Source organism: Nycticebus coucang, chromosome 20 (assembly GCF_027406575.1).
Source record: "Nycticebus coucang isolate mNycCou1 chromosome 20, mNycCou1.pri, whole genome shotgun sequence".
Lineage (NCBI taxonomy): Eukaryota > Metazoa > Chordata > Mammalia > Primates > Lorisidae > Nycticebus > Nycticebus coucang.
The window spans coordinates 223,671-241,116 of record NC_069799.1 but is presented as its reverse complement, the minus strand read 5'-3'; the positions used below and the strand labels follow the sequence as shown (position 1 = coordinate 241,116).

The window sequence follows — 17,446 nt, the reverse complement described above, 5'->3', positions numbered from 1 at the left end:
AACTTAACCATTTGACAACCGGATTTAACAGACATCTACAGAACATTTCATTCTAACAAAATTGAATGCACATTCTTTTCGTCATCCCATGGAACATCCTCCAAAATTGATCACATCTTAGGTCACAAGTCTAACCTCAGCAAATTTTAAAGAATACAAATTATTCCTTGCATCTTTTCGGACTATTATAGAATAAAAGTTGAACTCAGTAACAACAGCAATCTACATACTCATATAAAAACATGGAAACTAAATAACCTTATGCGAACAATAGCTGGGTTATAGACGAGATTAAGAAGGAAATTAAAATTTTTGGAACAAACATGACAATGAAGACACAAATTACCATAACCTCTGTGATACTGCAAAGGCAGTCCTAAGAGGGAAATTTATAGCACTGCAATCCTTCCTCAAGAGAACGGAAAGAGGGGAAGGAGCAAGATGGCGGCCGAGTAACAGCTTCTTTGCAACTGGGCCTGGTGAGACTGAGGAGAGAAGACTCCAGACATTTCTGGTTGGTGGGATCTGCCCAGAAACACCCCCTTTCAGGACACAGGGAGTCAGTGAGAGACTTCTGGACCGCATGAGGAGAACAAGGGCAGTGGAGAACTGGCAAGTGGTTGCATGTGTTCATTTGGTCTTATCCACCCAGCAGCTGTAAGTACAGTGGCAGTAAGATTGCAAACTGGAAAGGCCTTACCTGTGAGCTGGTTTTGTTTTCTGTTTTTTTTTTTTTTTTCTTTTTTTAGGACTTGGCACTCAGTTGTATCATCTTGGGAGAACTTGGGCAAGATTGCAGAGGACTTTATCATTGTTTTAGGTCCCCAGACTGAGCGATGAGCCAGCCAGAGCTAATACTGTTTGGCTATGGGCCGCGCAGAGCCATTGTGGGAGAACTTCACCGACAAGCTCTTCCCTCAGGGTCACAGAGCAAGGATCGGGCAGGAAACCTTAGGTGAGTAATCTAATGACTGAGCAGCCTAAAGGAGGGGACTAAAACGCCTTACAGCCTTGGCCCTCAGGGGCATAGAGTGAGACCCATTTGACACACTGGGTAAGTGGACAGCCACTTCAGGAGTGATCCCAGCGACAAGTGCTTTCCTGGGAAAGCTTTTGCTTAGCCCAGGTTAAGCAGTTTAAAGCAGGCTGAGGAGAGGTTTATGCTCTCCACCCTGCAAGTTTGAGAAATCAGCAGTGGCCTCCAGTCTCCCTCTCATATAGCCGTGTCAGCATTGTGATTGACATCTCATACCCCAGAAGATCACCTGTTGCCCAGATAATATTCAGCAAGATATATATACTGCTTTGTTTATGTTTATGTGTTTTTTTAATTTCAACATTTTCCCTCTAGATTTTTCCCATTCATTTTTCTTTCTTCATTTTTCTAGTTTAAATATAATTTTCCATTGTTGCCTTCTTTACCAATTAGAACTTCCTTTTTGCTAGTGTTTCTACCCGTATTATTTGGTTTTCCCCCCAATTTTATCCCATAAAATTTTCTGTTTGCTTGTTATGGTTTGATTTGTAGCATTTTTGTCTTTCCGGTCTACTTGCTGGAGGTGGGTTGCTGTGTCCAGTCTAGCAAAGAGCTGCTGACTTCAAGGGAACTACCAAACCCAGCACCCCCTGAGGTTGGAGGGTTTTAAGGTTTGTTCAAAGTACCCTACTGTACACCTATACTGCTCCTGTCTCCCTCTTTCTGTGCCTCTCTTATTTTGTCAATATTCCCTTTTACTCAACCCCTTCTTTTTCTCCTGTCTTTTTTTTTCTTCTCTTTTTTCCCTTCTTGGTCTTCAATCTTCTCATCCTTCTGGTCCTGAAAGCCACAGTGCAAACCCCCCAGGCCTCACTTTTCCCATGTGAAGAAATTGACATGGACATTCAAATAGCCTTCCAGGCCTGCTTAGTGGATATACTGATCAAATGTCTGTCAGGGGGACTGAGAAAGACCAAAAGGCTAAAGCCAGGCTAGAAGGCCATGGGCTTGGGCTGAGTTCTTGCACTGGGGCCAGAAGATCACACCACAGTGGAGTCTCTCAACTAACGTCCCTCACCTGCAGCCTAAACTGACTTGTTTGTCTGCCCTTCCGAGAAATCGGGACATTACCAAAAGTTCAGCCCTTGTCCTCCAGGCTACCACATCACGATTAAGAAGTCAAGTGGTTTGAGTAGAAGGAAAGAGGACCTTAGGAATTAATTTCTTCATTTGAGGAGGATGGAGACCACTGTCTAAATGCCATCATTGTCCACATAAGCAGGAAGATAGAGCTTTCAAAGGGAGAGCTTAACAGTTCCAGGCTGTTGACATTTGACTATACAATTAATAATTTGTATCATCCTGAGGAAGGAGAAATAAATACATAAATCTTATACTTCTTAATGATCCTGAGAAAGCAGGAGGCAGCTTCAGAAAAACTCCTCCTCCAAAGATAAGAAGAAACTTTATACTGAGCTAAAATAATCTTAGAAAAAAACTATGGAACAACAGCACCTTGGTTTCTTGAGAATTACAATCATTAACTCTTTGTACCCTTTGTTGTAACTGTAACTATGAAGCTGATACTGAGCTGCATAAAAAAGTCATGAGTTGGAGACTAGCCTGAGCCAGAGCCAGACCACATGTCTAAAGTTAAAGCCAGGCGTTGTGGTGGGCACCCATAGTCCCAACTACTTGGGAGGCTGAGGCAAGCGAATCACTCGAGCCCAAGAGTTGGAGGTTGCTATGAGCTGTGATACCATGACACTTTACTGAGGGTCATAAAGTGAGACTCTGTTTAAATAAATAAATAAATAGAAAAAAATAGTTTGAAAGAACTTTTTCCCTGGAACTCATCATTTTATGCCCTGAGGCACCTGAGTTCACCCCAGCAGTTAAAGGTTCCTTCCTCTATACTGTTGGTGTAAGTGTCTGCCAGATTTAATTCACCATTTTTTCCATCAACAACAATACCATCTCCATGAGCTATAACCCCGTGACCTCCACCCACCAGAGAGGCCCAGACCTTTGCCCACCTGGCCTCCATGCAGACAGTTCAGATGAGCACTTCAGCTGCTGTGAGCTATAAGTACACGACACTCTACCAAAGACGACAATGTGAGACTCTGCCTCAGAAAAGAAAAAGAAAAAAATAACAAGAAAATAAATATATACGATGAATCATAAACAAAGTCTGTTAAGAAAAAGACATACATATATTATCTGTGATATACATATGCCTAACACTTTGATTGAACCTTACATTGACTTAAAGTGTATATATAGAGTTACACATTCTTACCTAACAATCTAAAACATAGATAAACCAGATACACAATAAACTGATGTCAAGGAAACCGACCTAACAAGAATCACAATAATAAGGAGTTATAAAACAAGAATATTAGAAACTTTAGCCCGTGAATTCTGTATGGAAATTAATATAACACTAAAAAAGAATGTTTTTCTAGATAAGTAGAAGGTTCAACTATGACCTATGATCCCTATGTATCTATAGAGAGCAGATATTTTCAATCACTGGCACATGGTGTATGAAAATACAATTTCACAGAAAATACATTATAATCAATAATAAAAGCCTCAGGTAAGAATATTTTAATGCATAGCACTTAAAAGGCTTTAAAAATAATAGGTTTTGCCTGGATGCTGTGGCTCATGCCTGTAATCTCAGCACTCTGGGAGGATGAGGTGAGTGGACTGACTGACCTCAGGAGCTCAAGATCAGCCAGAGACAGAGTGAGACCCCAATCTCTACAAATGGCCAGGCATTGTGGAGGGCACCTTTAGTCCCAGCTACTTGGGAGGCTGACGCAAGAGAATCACTTGAGCCCAAGAGTTTTACATTGCTGTGAGCTATGACACTACTGCACTCTACTGTGAGTGACAAAGGGAGACTGTCTCAAAAAAAAAGAAAAGAAAAGAAAATAGAAAAACCACAAAGTAGCTGGGACTACAGGCATGTATCCATTGAGACTTTTCACTCTCCAGAAGATGCTCTGGTGAACATATGGCCCCTCTCACCCCCACTAAATTACTCAGTGAACACCCAGCTATTTACATACACTTGGAAAAAGAAATTCCTCCTTGAATTCACAGAGCTTGAGCTAGAACTAAGGACACAGTAATACATGTAAATATGATGAAAGTGCTGTTTGTTAAACATTTTCTTAACTATGACATTTTATAATTAAATATCTGTAACTACTGTATTTTATCTAATCCTGAGCAATATTCTCTTCTTGATTCTAGAAATATTTGATGATGCAGAAACAGTAGAAATATCCAGTGATGTATTTCAAATCAAGAATGGAACCTCTGCTTGTTGTCAACAGATCAGTTTTGTATCTTTTTCATTTCGGGGTACACCGTGTCTCTCCTATGACTTATTTTAAGAAACAGAGAATACAATGCGGGGGATTGGGGTTTAGTTTTTCAGATAAACTACTTCAACTTCGATGACACTTTTGCACATGTGAAAGCCCACTTGCCTGCAGAGCAGCAGTTGGACCTCACAGTGTGGATTGTGCCTTCACTGGGAAGGTTCTGTGACGCCCATCACCGTGGTGACGTGAGAGTATATATCTTGGCCCCTCCTGCTGCCACTTGCCATTCAATATGGGAAACCTGAAAAGCCGATTCAAAGGTATGTTCATACTGACCTGTGGGATGCTCTGCTCTTTCACAGTGACTAGTCAGAGTATTTCTCACAATATTTTACTTACAAAATTATCCTCTGCATTTTCCCATGGGTGGTTATAGTGTGTTTCTGGTTTTGTTTGATTCCCCAATTTATAGTTGATACTCCTGTCAAGCAGGTTGCCCTAAAGTTTATCTCCTCCTTTCAAAAATAGATTCTTTTTTCTTATATCCTGTGATCCTCAAACATTGCTCAATTAGATGGCCCCTAAATTGGAAAATATGGGAACATCTATTTCCATGTCATTTTAACTTAACTGAGTACCTGCTAAAACCATTCATTTCAAAAATTTGGAGGAAATCCAGAAGGCAGGAGATGACTTTGTGGGTTTTTACATGTTAAACTCTATGTTTCACACGTCTTTTCTTTTTCCTGAAATGTGTGCTGAGTTCAGTCAACTTTTGGCATGTCATTTCTGTTCATATGTAAATTTAGAAAAACAACAAATCTCAGTGTGTGCTCCCTGGTGTCACTATATAAAACAAAACACGCATTGACTTTAATTCTATTGAGGCTGTTCAGATAAGTAGACAAGGAGGCTACTAGTTTATCTCAATAAACTACCAAACCACCAGCCCAGATGGCTACTCTTCCAGTGAATTCTCCCTACCTGCTTACTCGGGTTTAATGAGTGGTAGGAAAGGTTATTGTTTGTGAAAACATTATGAGGCAGCTTTTCACAATGTCCTACAGTCTGAGCACACTTGGGGGACAAGCAGACACTGGTCATTCAGTGTGGTCACATGAGGGGCAGCTCACAGCATGACAGTACTGGGGGAGAAAGGCCACAGATGTGATGCCAAGACCCTCAGAGGATTTCCTTCAGAGGAAACAGGACCACATTAGGGACGGAAGATGTGTATGGTAGAGGAGAGAGGATGTGTCGTGATCAGGGCATGGCACCTCCTTATCCAGGAATGTCCTCCGGGGCATCAACTTGGATTCCCCTTGAACAATGGGTAGGAATGTTGGAGAAAGAGTCAGGGGAGCTCTTGAATCAGGAGTCCAGGATATGGTGGAGAGGTCCCAGTCATCAGAGTTCTGTGCCTCCCCATGGAACCATGTACCCTTCCCATTCCAGATCCATCACTCATTCATGATGTGATGCTAAAAGCCACTTAGCTTCCCTCAATGTCACAACCACTCAGTAGAGAACAGGAGGTACAGCACCTGCTCTGCCCACCCAGGGGCCGATGTGGGGATCACAGGTCATAATGCCAGACGTTCCCTGACAGCTGCAGAGCATCATACCCACAGAAGGGATGAGGAATCACCCTCCTGCCCTGCAGTGGTGCAAGCACCCTACCTGGTGTCCGGTTTGTTCCCCCTGCCATTTAGGAAACACGGAAGACGACTAAGAGACCAGTCCTCTTCCTCACGATTCACCTGGATTGAGTCATTTCAGTCTCCTCATGTCGTAACAACAAATAAGCCTATTACCATTGTCATATGACAGTGCAGAGAACTGAGGACAGAGGGACCTCATGACCTCAGGTGTGGGTGCCCGTCAATGGACTTGGACCCCGTCCCTAACTCTGCACCACCAGCACCCTGCTCTCTGTCTCTCTGCTCTGCTGTCTTTCTGTGTGGTCTCATCTCCATGAAGGCACGGCCCACACAGGCTCCCTGAACCCCACAATGTCCCTGAAACCCAGCTTTCATCAGATGGCTCTGCTTGGAACTCAGTAAACAATGGGATCAGATGTTCAAACTCAGAATCCAATTTTACTAGTTCTCTCTGACTTCTGTCAGGAAGATGCTTACAGTCGTCCCTACTGGGAAGGCACTAACCATGTTCTTTGCTGACAGCGCTGACCCCTATGCCACCCCCCAAGAGCAGAGCATTGTACTGCATCACTTTTGGTCACCTGAAAAACTTACTGTGACCGTGAAGGTTATTTAGAATAGTGACTGGGTATTACTTGGTGTCCCAGATGTAATACAAACCTATGAAGAGTGTAAGCTGTGTTTTTCATGCAGCAATATTTTAATTTTCCTAGTCATAAGTGCTGCTGCAACCACAGAATTCAACATACATTTTCAAGTCAAGATTGGTTCACATTCGATGGCAGACAATAATTTAAGCTCGTGTCTAGATACTACCTGGTTATTGACCATTGGCATAAAAATATCTCACTAGAGCATGCTTGGTGGGTGAGGCCTGTCATTCTTGCCCTTTGGGAGGCTGAGGCAGGAGGATCACTGGAGCACAGGATTTTGAGGTTGCAGTGAGCTATGATGACACCACCCACACTCTAGCTTTCAATCCAGGGAGGCAGAGTGAGACCCTGTCCTGCCCCGACCCCTGAAAATATCTGCCTGAAAGAATGGTGCTAAATGATGATTTTTAATAAAGGCATCATCTCATCTAGAAGAGTTTGGGGTTGACATAAAAATGGATCCATGTTCCCCTATCAATCATTCCTCTCTCCCCCATGTCCTATTTGCAACGATCAATAACATCTTCACTTACTGGGATACATTTGTTACAATTAATCTAAAACTTGGCATCTGAGTCTCTAAAGTTAGTCATTTCCATTCAGGTCCACTCTTTCCACTGGGCATTTCTGTCAGTTGTGACACCTTCAAAGCCGTGTTGCCCATTGTGTCCTCACGTGGTGCCCTCTCCCTGCCCTCAAAGGCCCCTTACCCTTTGTCCACAAACCCTGGCAACTATTGAGATTTGCACTGTTTTTATATTTTCACGTTTCCAGAATGTCATGCAGTTGGAATGATAAATAATGGAGTTGTTTTATTATTATTTTTTTTTTTGAAGGAGTGATGAGAGCTTTGTTAGCACCCAGCAGACGGGCCAATGGGTGGGTTGACAGGCCAATGTTCGGGTGTTCAGGTGGGCAGCAGGGGACAAGTGGGCAGGTGAACATGGCTCAGGCAGGTAGGCAGGCAGAAAGCAGGGAGGATGCAGTTGGGGGCTGCCCTGTGAGGGGTGTGGCATCCCTCTAGCTGCTGCCTGCTGGGGCCTTGGTCTGTGGCTTAGAACTCACAACTCGGTGTCCACCACGTGGAAAGCTGGTCTGCCTGAGTCAGGCATTGATGAAGACCAAATGCTGGCCACCTTTTGTAGCTGAATCTCTTTTAGTGCAAATATGGAAGTAGTGTCAGGAAGTTTGTGGATACACTCCCCCAGACTGAAGAAGAATGGATGTTTCATGGCATCCTCTGCAGAGATCCCATTTCGACCTCTGTAGCAGAGGAGGTCAAACTGTAGCAGCTTAGAGAGGAGGTCAGCCCCGTTGGGGTGCATGGCTCAAAAGGGCCTCGGCTCGGTACTTGGGATAGTTGTATGTCTTAAACTCCTCATTGGACAGGATGCCTGGCCACGTGTCCTCAGTTGGGGTTCCTAAGATGCCGAAGATGAAGTGCAGCTGTTCTTCCACTGTGGAGCCCATGAAGAGGGGTCGGCCATCTCATAGAAGATGCAGCCCACACCCAACATGTCAATCTGAGTGGAGTAGTCTGTGGACCCAAGCAGGATGTCAGGTGGCCGGTACCACAGTGTCACCGCCTCATTAGAGTATGTCTTTGTTGGGATTGACTTGGCCCGGGGCCAGGCCAAAGTCAGCTAGCTTGAGCTCTCCCCTCTCGTTGATAAGCAGGTTCTGGGGCTTGAGGTCTCGGTGTAGCACCTTCTGCCGGTGGCAATAGGCCAGGCCACGGAGCAGCTGGAACAGGAACAGTTTCACGTTGTGCATGTTGATTACATTCCCACAGTCATCCAGGTACTGCTTCAGGTCCTTGTCCAGGTACTCAAAGACAAGGGTGAGGGATTTCTCCGTGTGCATAATGTCATGTAGCCTAACAATGTTGGCATGTTTGAGGTCCTTGAGCAGAGACACTTCCCAGATGGCGGTGCAGGGTGCCCCCTCTTCGTGTTCCAGTCTGATCTCCTTGAGTGCTTCAAGGTTGTCTGTAAGCTTGCTTTTGCCTTTGTATACCGTGGCATAGGTACCCTCGCCCAGTTTGTCCAGCTTGATGTAGGTCTCTAGTTTTCCAAAGCCAATCTGGGACAGGCTGACACGACGGAGGCGGAGGCTGAGGGGCTTGTCAAAAATGGGACTATTTAGGGTCAGCTTTTCAAGGTAACCCTCAGGCAGACGGATGTCAGGTGGTAGTGACAGGCGCTTGTTAATGTCCTCAGAGAAGATCTTGTGTGGGGGATGGTTGCGCATGCGCACCCTCACTGGAGACTGCACCTCATCCTAGGATGTGGCCGAAGCCTGGTCACTCTCCCCATCAGACCCCATCTTCAAGGACTGCTGGGACCTGCGCCTGCGGCGAACAGGAGGAGAAAGAGGTCGCGCGGCCTCAGCCTGGGCTGCCGCGCCAGCCCCGGGCTCCGAGGCAGCTCGCGCGCCCCCGCCGGTCGCCATGGATCGGATGAAGACGATCAAACGGAAGCTGTCCATGGCACTCCGAGGTGGCCGAGGCATAGATAAGACCAATGGTGCCTCTGAGCAGATAGGCCTGGATGAGAGTGGCTGTGGTGGTGGCAGTGCCCCTGGGGAACCTCGATCTATATGCGGCCCACTCAGCTCTGCACCAGAGATTGTGCAGGAGGACTGAAAATGGAGTTGTTTTAGACTAACATTTCACTCATCCGTATATATTGAATGTTCCTTCACCTCTCTGTGATGGCTTGTGTAGATCTAACATTTCATCTGGCTTTTTATCTCTTTTGTTTCAGCAAAGCAATGTTTCTCCCGCTTCTGCTGCCCTTCAGTCATCCCACGTGTCCCACCCGTCCCTCTCTATCCCCAGCTTGTACCCCTGACCCAACTCATGCCACCTCCTCACCTCTGGTGCCCCCTGGACCTATTTAGGTCATCAACCCCTTCTCGAACACGGTCCCTGCCTGCCTCTGCCACTTCATGTCCCCTTTCTCGCCCCCGGTCCCTACCCACCCTCACTGTTGCACGGTCCCTCCCCAGCCCCCTGTTTTTGCCTGGTCACCTCCATCCACAGTCCCCTCCCAGCCCCCTGTTCCTGCCTGGTCACCTCCGTCCACAACCCCCTCCCAGCCCCCTGTTCCTGCCTGGTCACCCCCCTCCACAGCCCCCTCCCAGCCCCTTGTTCCTGCCTGGTGCCCTTCCTCCACAGCCCCCTCCCAGCCCCCTATTCCTGCCTGGTCACCCCCCTCCACAGCCCCCTCCCAGTCCCCTCCTCCTGCCTGGTCACCCCCCTCCCCACCCCCATCCCAGCCCCCTGTTCCTGCCTGGTCACCCCCCTCCACAGACCCCTCCCAGCCCCCTGTTCCTGCCTGGTCACCCCCCTCCACAGCCTCCTCCCAGCCCCCTGTTCTTGGCGGGCCATGCCCCACCACAGCCCTCTCCAAGTCCCGAGCCCCTGCCCACCTGCAATTGTCTTCGGTCCCTCTTCTGCTGGAGATCCAACAGAATTGCCCCAGAGCGACCAGCCAGGCAACCCTCGCCACCTGCACACTGCCCACTTCGCAGGCTTCGTTGGTGGCGGTAGCCCCGTTACAAGTCCAGGAAGAACCAGGATGTGGGGCCACCAGTCATTGCCTGGAGTGGACTGGCCATGGACTAGAAGCACAGGCAAGGACTTTACTCTGCAGCATGCCTTTTTCTCAGTTGAAGTGAAAGATACCCCTCAACAAAGTGGGTCTTTTTCCCTGGGACCCAACATCATGGGTTTCTGTGGCCTCTGATGCTGCTGTGACAAGGGGCCTGTCCCTAGCCCAGGTCGACTTCCCCATGAACTTGTGCCTCCTCCTCTGAGGTATTCTTTCTCCTTGGAAGGTGGACTGCAGGCTAGCATCACTACGTTGTTTACGTTATAACCTTGTCAATGGCCACCACAACCCAGCCATTGACAAGGTTATAACATAAATTTTGAGGGGACAGAAACAGTGTGACTATAGGAGAAGTAATGGTAGAAAGACTCACCTTCACATTATTTGTTCTCCAGGAATTTGTTTTGGTGTTTCTCTTACCATTAGTGTGAAATTGACTTTTGGTCAGCCCTACAAATGCTATGGAGTCATTTCCATTCTCATTAGCATTTTCTGCGCTGCATACGGAAGAGGGAACACAGAGCAGTAAAGCAGCGCTGTTGAAAGAGTAAGGACATGAACTCTAGGAGCAGACACGGTGGGTGCATCTTACAAACGTGACAGTGGAGGTGCTGGTGTTTTATGCACATCAGTTCTCACTTACCATTGATAGGTCCTTGGAAACTGCAACTTTAAGCAAAATGACATTCTTTATTCCATGGAAATTTAGCACTTTTTTTCAATTCACCTATGGTAAAATTGCTTTCCTTAATAAGTACATCATTTTGCTTGAAGTCACAGTTGCTTTGAACGTATCAATGACATTAAATCAGGACTTACTACGTGTGTATATATGCATATAAGAATTTAATATATATGCATACACATTATATTTGTTATTTGGCTTAAATAATGCTGATGCAGTGTATATGTGCGTGTGTGCGTGTGTGTGTGTGTGTGTGTGTGTGTGTGTGTGTGTGTGCGCATACCTGCATACAATGAGTATATACACTGAGGCATTGTATTGGGTGTCCATAAAGTTTGGCTGTAATTGCGCACAAAATTTATAGACACCCTGTATACTGAGGCATCATATCAGTAAATACCTATATAATGCTAAAACTGTATATTTTTAAAACAATGTTATTGAATATTTATTTAAACAAGTGAAATAAACATCTGTGATAATAAAGATTTTAAATTTGAAATAGAAAAATAAAAATTAATACATTAGGATAATTCTATTTGATGACTATTTTCACGTGTGGGTAATAATTTTAAAATGACACATTTCATGTCAAAATATACATACCATTTATGGTCTTAATTTCCATCGTAATGTATAAAAAAGAATTCAAACTTGAATCCCTTAATTAAAAGCCATATTTTTTATATTCTTTTTTATTTCATAATTGAAAACAGCTGGTTTTAAATTTCATAAGTCCCTAACCCCAAATAATACTTAAAAAATAATTTTTCTATTTCATGCACTCGCACACTGGATATTTATGGAAATATAAAATTCTTTTTTTGGAACTGAAAATTCCATTAATGAAATCAAATACATTGTGCAAGTGGGATAAAAATGTACATACCACATCCAGCCTTCCCTGTGCAGCTGTATTTTAATCATTTCTATCACGTAGGAAGAGTTAATCATGGAGAGAATAAAGCCTTATGGTGGTGATAATTTTGACTATAAAAGAACACTGATAATGTCTGTTGATGTTTTCAGATATACAACTATTTCGCCTTTAGTACAACAATGAACTTATTTTTCATTTATGCTACCATCTAAAACTGTATATTTTTACAAACTGGTATTGGAATCTCAGCCAACACCTTTCTCCTCCTCTTCTGCATCTGATCACAGGGTGAAACCCACGGACCTGACCATCTGACACTCGGCCTTTGTTCATGTGTGAAGTTCACCATGCTATTATTGGGGTCTCCAGAACTCTTTGGGCCATTGAACTTTCAGAATGACCTTAAATGCGAGGCATTTTTCTACTTGAGCAGAGGAATCAAGGATCTCTCCATCTGCACCACCAGCCTCCTGAGCATGCTCCAGGACATCACTGTCAGCCCCAGCACCTCCTGGCTGGCCAGATTTAAACGTGAGTCCACAGATTACATCATCCATGTTTTATTCTTTTTGTGGTCCTGCACCTTGTCTTTTAATCATAGCATGATCTTCTACACCGTAGCTACTTATAATTTCACCAGACAAATCTACTGAAGATAAACACTTCTCACTTTCTCCCATGAATCCCATCATCAGGGGACTTCTTTTTGCTCTGTCATCTTCTTTTGCTCTATCCAGGCGTGTCTCCTCTGTAGGAATCATGCTGCTCTCAAGTGCTTACGTGGTGATCCTCCTGCTCAGGGAGCACAGACGCTCCCAGCACCTTCACAGCGCCAGACTCTCCTCTAAAGCCTTCCCAGAGAAGAGGGCCACTCAGACCATCCTGCTGCTAGTGAGTTGCTTTGCGGTCATGTAGTGGGTGGATTTTATTATTTCATTCTCCTCAACCTTGTTTTGGGCATATGGCTCAGTCATCCGGAATGTCCAGAAGATGCCACATTTGATCCTTTGGTGCTACTCAGTTCAAACAAAAGAATAATGTTCGCCAAAATATACAAAATAAGTGGCATAAAATAAAATTAATTCTCTGAAGAGTAGGTTTTTCTCTCCTCAGTTACCTTTTCACGTAGAAGATACTTTGTTTGATTTAATGACCATGTATAAAAATTATACTCTTATTATATATCAGTTATTTAAGAACTGATGCTGCTTAAAAGCTTCATGATTGGACTCCCATCTGCTGCCTCCATGGGGAAGGTGAATGTGGCCAAGTTGCGCTACCTGAGCCGGGATGGCTTCAGGGTTTTGACCGGGGTTGAAATGGACATGAAGAACCATGAGATAGTTCTCTGCAATTTGATCACCTCTATAGCTGGCTGTAATGAAGTTTTAAGAGAATTAGTGAAACATAAACTCATAGCTTGGGAGCGTACCAAGACTGTCCGGGGCTATTGATTGACAAATGCAGGCTATGATTATGGCTTTGAAAACACTTTGTTCCTGACAAGTAGTTGAGTCTGTTGGAAACCAGATGGGTGTTGGCAAAGAATCAGATATTTACATTGTTGCAAATAAAGAAGGACAGCAATTTGCATTAAAGGTTCACAGACTAGGAAGAACCTCCTTTTGAAATCTGAAAAACAAGCATGATTACCATAAACACAGGCATGATGTGTCTTAGCTTTATTTACCTCCTCTCTCTGCGGTGAAGGAATTTACCTATATGAAGGTGTTATATGAGAGGAAATTTCCAGTTCCAAAGATAGTTGATTACAATCGCCATGCAGTGGTCATGGAGATCATAAATGGTTATCCTCTATGTCAGATACACCATGTTGAAGATCCTGCCTCAGTCTATGATGAAGCTATGGAACTAATTGTAAGACTTGGGAATCATGGGCTGATTCATGGAGATTTCAATGAATTCAATCTCATTTTGGATGGAAATGATCGTATCACCATGGATCGATTTCCCACAGATGATCTCAACTTCTCATCCCAGTGCTGAAGGGTATTTCGACAGAGATGTCAAGAGCATTAGAGATTTCTTCATGAAGTGTTTTGGCTATGAAGGTGAGCTTTATCCAACCTTTAGTTGGATATTAGGACGGAAGGCTCTCTTGATGTGGAGGTTTCTTCAAGCAGCTACACAAGGGAGCTGCAGGCTGGTGACCACCTGCTGCAGCCAGTGGGCCCAGATGAGAGGGACACTGAGACAGAAGAGGGACCTCGGTTTTCGTTTTCTGATGGAAAAGTGTCAGAAAAATCAGAGGTTTGTAGTTCCAAAGATGAAAGAGAACAGAACTGTGTGGACCAGTCGGGTGGCTACAGATCATTCGAAGACCTGGAACAGATCAGGGAGGACAGTTCATCAGAGCAGAGTGCTGGCGCGCACCACTTTGAAATGACTGACTTCAGCCAGGTTTAGAAGAAATGAAAGGGCAGGTGGTTGACGAAAATTCCATACCTGAATTTTCTGAGGAGAAAAACAGAAATGAAAATTACCTGAGACAAGGTGGTCAGACACATCCAGGAGAAGCCTCTGTTGGCTCTGAGGAGTGTGTGGACGAATGCTCTCATCTAACTGCCTTGTCGTCACTGAGTAAAGAATCCCTGCCTCTCAGAGATGAAAAACATATGGGAGACATTAATTGGTGTAGAACAAGAACTCTGAGTATTACTTCTTCTACAGGCAGTGTTGAGAGCTGTTCAACAATTCCTCCCGAACTCGTGAAACAGAAGGTGAAACGTCAGTTGACAAAACAGCAAAAATCAACAGTCACACAGTGATTACAGAAAACAGAAGCAAATGTGTTTACCAAGCAATGAAGGGAAAACATGCAAAGTATTAAATCAAGTTGGAAGCAGCTAGCTTTGGGGGAGAAAATATATATTTTTGATGTTTTTTTAAAGTTACTCTATTCACCTTTTAAGTCACTTTTAGTCTTCTTTTGCATCAAGGCCAATATATAAAAAGATGAATAAATCCGATTTCATTTATAAAAAAATGAAATGATGGCGAGTAGAAGGCATATGTTCCACTGGCTTCTGATTATGATGCTCTGCATGTTGCCAACAAAATTGGGATCATTTAAACCAAGTCGAGGTGGCTCATTCTAAATATATAACTTTTCATCATAAAAAAAACAAACAAGAAATTTGTTATCTTTTAAGTTGCTTCCCTGAACTTTATATCAGAAAACTTCTCTATCTAAAGAAGCTCCTATTGGTAATAAAATTTATCAATATTTTACATTACTCATTTATTTTTTATTTTCAAAAAAAAATGTTACCCTTATTTTGTAAAGACATTTTAGGTAGGTATCCAATTATAGTATGGACACTAATTTCTCTCAGCACTCTTTATTTCCCTGTTTTCTGTACTACACAGGCTCTAGAGATGACCTTCTCACCTTGCTTCATACTCCATAAGAAATTACAATTTGAAAATAATTTGGTTTGCACATTTGAAAAAATTTACATTTGGGATAAGTTCATTTAGAAATTTTCCTGATTTAGTCAAAAAGGGTAAGTTGAGAAGTCCCCAAAGCCTTGAGGTCCACATGGTTATAAAGTTTCTGAAGAAAAACTGACTTGTTGGTTTGATTACTCCTATGAATTCTTCTTTTAATTTACTTGGGCTCTTCGAAAGTACCCATATTTTCTGATTCAATTTGTTAAGTAACTTATGAATAATGATAACATTTGAGTATTTTTAGATGTCTTCACCAAATAGTATTTATGAATATCCTTTTGCCCAAAACATGTACTATAAAGTGGCAATCTTCCACTTTAATGTATGAGACCTGATTACAGCCAGACTTACTGTTGTTCAGTCCCCTAAATTCAGTATTGATAGAATTAATTATGTAAATGCAGGTCCTTTGGCTCCAGTGAAAATGCTTTCTTCTTATCAATACTTGAACTCTGGGGGTGCCCGTAGCTCAGTGGTTAGGGCACCAGCCACATGCTCCAGGGCGGGTGGTTTGGAAGCCACCCAGGCCTGCTAAACCAAAATAATATATAGCCAAGCATTGTGGTGGGCACCTATCTTCCCAGCTACTAGGGCAGCTAGGCAACAGAATCATTTGAGCCCAAGAGTTTGATGTTGCTGTCATGCCACGGCACTCTACCAAGAGTGACAAAGTGAGGCTGTCTCAAAAAAAGAAAAAATAATACTTGAAGTCTCCTAAAGTAATGTTGGTTTAAATTTTCTCCAGTAGTTATTTAAAATTATCTTAGAGGAAATGTGCATGTGGTTATTTACATATTACTTATGGGTTATGCTGTAATTGATGGTTTCTACTGTCATTTCACAGTACTTATAAAAATCTTTTCTATAGGGTTTAAAAATTATTTTATCTTCTGTTTAGTATCAAAAATGATGTTTATGTGTGTACCTAATTACCAAATCAAACTTTTTAACAAAATTACTTAACACTTTTTCTGTTCATTAATTTGTTTTGTACCAGAACAGTTGATTTCTATGATGCTTTTAAATCACCCAAATGATTATAAATATGTCCTCACTCTGAGCTATATGCCAAACTTATTATCAGTAAATATATATACATAAACACATAGGAGTTGTATCAAAAACAGGTATAATCTAGGTATTAACAAATCTGCTTTGTCAGGGTTTTATCTCTTTGTACCGTTCTTTATTTACTGTGTCATTTTCTATTTTTATTCAAATTTATATTTGTCCACCTAAATATTGATGACGAGAGATAGGCTCGGATATATATATATATATATATATATATATATATATATATTTTTTTTTTTTGGCCGCAGTCAGGTTTAAACCCACCACCTTTGTTATATGGGGCTGGTGCCCTACTCCCTTGAGACACAGGCACCGCCCATGGCTCGGATTTTTATTTTGAGTACAATTAGAACATTCTTCAAATTTCTATAGATTATATGCCACCATTTATCCCATGTAGTAAATATAGGAATTAAATACAAGAAGTATAATTATGGCCTCCTCCTGCCCACAGGAGATCCTGAGACATTGAGGAAACTTTGCTAAAAACCTTTATTTTTGCATATTACTTTTTAAAATTTTGATCTCAACTGCCTTAAAATCTAGAAATGTGCAATACGATAAATTAGAAATAAATCCCTATACAATCTCTACAAATTAATATAATAAAATCAGGCAAAAATTAAAATATTAAATTCATTTGAAACTTTTCCATATACAGAGCCAAGGTGCAAGCTAATTCACTGAGAAACTCTATCAAATACTTAAGGCAACAAAAAAATAGCCAGGCGTTGTTGTGGGCACCTGTAGTCCCAGCTACTTGGGAGGCTGAGGCAAGAGAATCGCCTAAGCCCAGGAGTTGGAAGTTGCTGTGAGCTGTGACACCATAGCACTCTACCGAGGGCAATAAAGTAAGACTCTGTCTCTAAAAAGAAAAAAAAAAAAAAAGAAAGAAAGAAAGCAGCATTATTGGAGGTAAAATGACACTTCATGAATTATGATCATTGGGTAAATGTAAAATCATGTACTGTAAAATCATCAACTACTGCAAAAAATATATATATCTGTACCATGGGAACTTAAATCTAGATGCTGATCGGTCTTTTTATATTCCGCTGTGGTTGATGTGAAGACTGCCCCTTTGT

At 42.8% G+C, this 17,446-nt stretch overlaps 3 pseudogenes across 2 annotated transcripts in view; 2 read left to right on the top strand and 1 right to left on the bottom strand.

The window, feature by feature from the left end:
- Window positions 1–4,625, top strand: part of LOC128573084 (kinesin-like protein KIF11) — a 53,990-nt pseudogene extending 49,365 nt beyond the window's left edge.
- Window positions 4,626–7,563: 2,938 nt separating this feature from the next.
- Window positions 7,564–17,446, bottom strand: part of LOC128572295 (cyclin-dependent kinase 16-like) — a 116,844-nt pseudogene continuing 106,961 nt past the window's right edge. Inside the window, exon 3 of the transcript XR_008376159.1 lies at window positions 7,564–8,971. The product of XR_008376159.1 is annotated as a cyclin-dependent kinase 16-like (transcript). The remainder of the gene's footprint in view (window positions 8,972–17,446) is intronic.
- Window positions 9,057–17,446, top strand: part of LOC128572296 (cyclin-dependent kinase 16-like) — a 116,849-nt pseudogene continuing 108,459 nt past the window's right edge. The window contains exon 1 of the transcript XR_008376160.1: window positions 9,057–9,263. The product of XR_008376160.1 is annotated as a cyclin-dependent kinase 16-like (transcript). The remainder of the gene's footprint in view (window positions 9,264–17,446) is intronic.